The sequence below is a fragment of the Chrysochloris asiatica genome, unplaced genomic scaffold (genome assembly GCF_000296735.1).
Source record: "Chrysochloris asiatica unplaced genomic scaffold, ChrAsi1.0 scaffold00050, whole genome shotgun sequence".
Taxonomy (NCBI): Eukaryota; Metazoa; Chordata; class Mammalia; order Afrosoricida; family Chrysochloridae; genus Chrysochloris; species Chrysochloris asiatica.
This window is the reverse complement of record NW_006408568.1, coordinates 17,683,118-17,686,730: the sequence shown is the minus strand read 5'-3', so window position 1 is coordinate 17,686,730 and position 3,613 is coordinate 17,683,118.

The following is a 3,613-nucleotide window of genomic DNA, read 5'->3' as shown; positions in this document are numbered from 1 at the left end:
GTGACCCTCACTTGAAATTGGTATTGAGGCTTATCAGCCAGCTCCGTTTCATGCCTTTTCATTTGCATATCAAATATATCATTTTAAGCAGGCTGCTCACAGCCATTGCTGGAAGGCAGTTACAGAACCAGTTGCCCACTAGAACTGCAGAGAAACATCTGTAAACCCACTGTGATTACAGGAGAAGAACAGGGGACAGGGGATTACCCTAGTCTCCGATTCACAGGCTTTCCTCCAGAAATCAAGATCTGTCGGGTGTCCTGCTCTCAGAGATTTATTTACTTATTTATAGTAACGTAAGTGTTTGCTCTTCTAAAATTAAAATGATGACACAGAGTTCTCCAATATTTAAACTTTGCGTTACTTGTCCTCAGAACCTTACCTCACTCTTTTAGGGCACATCAACATATTCAAACAGTGTCAACTGAAATATATTATCATTACAGAGAATTAGAATACAATTAGACCCAGATTATGAATGTGTTTGGTTGCTAAATCTGGTTTGACATCTAATTTATATATGAGTCGTACTAGTTAAGTATGATTCCTCAGTCAAATGTTTGTCTTAGGATATAGCATATAGGGTACCTTTCTACACATAAGAAAAATTAAAGAAACACTTCTAGATACACTAGAACATCTTTCACACAATAATACAGTAATGGAGTCCTAGTATAGTATTGTAGGATAAGCACTAGACTGCTAACCAGAAGGTCAGCAACTCCTCAGAAACCCTATAAAGACACTGAGTCAAATCAGATTCCATGGCACTTAATAATAGCAATAATGTTTTGATGTACATCTCATTAGTCTTAACTACAGATTGTACATAACATGACATTCCTAGCCTAAAGAATTCCTGTAATACATTGGGTCATTTGTTGTTGTTAGTGCAATCAAGTCAGTTCTGACTCACAATCACCTTGTATGAGTTTTCCAAGGAGCGAATGGTGGATTTGAACCACTGACCTTGCATTTCAAACTGACCTTGCACTCCAGTGCTTATCTTACAATACCACACTAGGACTCCATTTATTGGACTACTGCTTTTGTATTTGTTAAGTGCCATCAAGTCAGTTCTAACTCATAACAACTGTGTATAGGGTTTCCAAGGAGTGGCTGGTGAGTTTGAACTGCTGATCCTATGGTTCAAACCGACCTTGTGATCCAGTGCATTACTCCACAGCACAACGCCAGGACCATTAGTTGACTTCAATATATCTTTCTTTAAGACAATTGTTGTTGTTGTTGTTCTTGTTTGCCCTTAAATTAAGAGCTAGATGATGGCAGCTACTGATTCCATTCAAATTATATTTTCTTAAAGACTCGAGTAATTGGATTTCCACAATGATAAGAGCCTCCACAATTCTATTTGTATCTTTGGTTGACCTGCCCACTCTTACTAATGCCTAGTCCTCTCCGTAACTCACCTTTGTCATGTGTACAACACCCTATTTGTTAGATTACTCTAACGTGATATTCAATTCCCTGGTAAGGTTTAAAAACAATACTTCAAATATATAGAATTATGTTTTAAAGCTGCTTTACTCATGTGATCCATTTATCTGAAGAGTACTTTTGAGATGTGATCATGAGGTACTTTAAAGCAATATAACCAGCCAAAATCCAGCCCAAAGGCTGATGTCTGGCTTTTAAAAACTCCACACACAACTCCAGAAGCAAAAGTAAGGAAAATAATGCCATTAGAGAAGATATTAATTACGTGCTGAAAATAACATTGTCTCTTCTCAGAAAACTAACATATTACAAGGTAACGTCACATTTCAGTTCTCTTTCCCATATTAAATGAATTAAAAAGGAGCAATGGAAAAATAGTATTGTTCTTCTTTATCTATGGCACTATAACAAAAGCATTAGATTTACAGTCAGGAGACCTAAATCTTATCTCAACTCCATCACCAATTAACTGTCTACCATTAAGCCAATGCCCTCCTATCTATAGACATGTTGTTGTTGTTGTTGTTATGTGCCGTGGAGTCGGAACCGACTCATAGCGACCCTGTACAGGGTTTCCGAGGGTGTAAATCTTTACGGGAGTAGAAAGCCTCATCTTTCTCCCGCGGAGCAGCTGGTAGTTTCGAACTGCTGACCTTGCGGTTCACAGCCCGAGTCGTAACCACTACGCTACCAGAGCTCCTTTATAGATTCCCCTATTTATACTAAGAGAGAGATGTCATTTTTGTATGTTAAATGGTGCATCTAAATAAGTTTTCCTTTAAAAAGATTTACGTAGTTGGATAATTTCTGAGAAATCATTGTACTTCCTACAAAAAATAACCAGTTGTCATCAGGTTGATTCTATCTTTCAGTGGCCCCATGTGTGCAGAGCAAAATTGCTCCATAAGGATTTCAAGTTTGTAACCTTTTGGAAGCAAACCATCAAGTCTTTCTTCTGAGTTGCTTCTGTGGGTGGGTGTGGGGTTCAAACCACCAACCTGTCCATTAATAATCAAGAGCTTAACACAGACACATAAACACACATCCATTCTTGGAGATTTGTAGTATACATTAGCATATCAAATGTTTTGAGATATTCTAATTAAGTTTTACAACCAGTTGTTGTTGTTGTGTGTAGTCGAGTTAATTCTGACCCATAGTGACCCTGTTTAGGGTTTCCAAGAAGCAGCTGATGAGCTTGAACCACCGACCTTACAGTTCAAATGACTTTGCAGTCTGATGCAATAGCCCGCAGCGCCACACCAGGACTCCATTAGACTCATTTAATTATTTAAGTATTTACCAAACAACTCATTTCACCAAGAATCTCATGGGTGTTCAAAACACTGATCAGCACTGGACAAGATTTTTTCTGAGTCTTCCAACTATAGTGAAACCTGTGAGGGTTGGAATTGGATGGCACTGCCTTGTTTTTCCAATTCTTACAAGTTTCCAACCTTTGACAGAATTCAGTCTTAACATTTTCAAATCACTCAGTTTAGTGAGAAATATGTGTGTTTTCCTTCTCTGGCAGGTTTCCACCTTATACAAATTCTGACTTTCACAGATTTAACTCTATTTAATGTGATTCCTACTCTCCCCTCGACTACAGTCAAGGTAGGTCAGATTTGCTGACTGACACTGTAGAGTACTGTGGATCAGAATGGGATCTCTAAAGTCAGACAGCTAGGGTCCAAACCCTACAGTTTCTCTACGTAATAGCTATGTGACATCAACTGTGTTATTTAACTTCTCTGTGCTTTAACTCCTTCATATAGTGTCATATGAGGCAATATTATCACATATTTCATCGATTATTATGAGACTGAATGAGTTAATAAAACATATAAAATGTATAGCAGATTACCTCATACCTAGTACTTCAAAAGTGTTAATATTAGTGTTAAAATAACATAGACCTTTATGCTGTTGTTGTTAATTTCTATCAGGTTGGTTCTGACTCATAGTGACCCTATGCACAAAATAATGAAACACCATCCAGTCCTGTGCCATCCTCACAATCATTGCCATGCTTGAGCCCATTGCTGCTGCCACTGTGCCAATCCATCTTGTTGGGATTCTTCCTGTGTTTTGATGAATATCCACTTTACCAAGCATTATGACCTTCTCCAAGGACTGGTCCCACCTGATATGT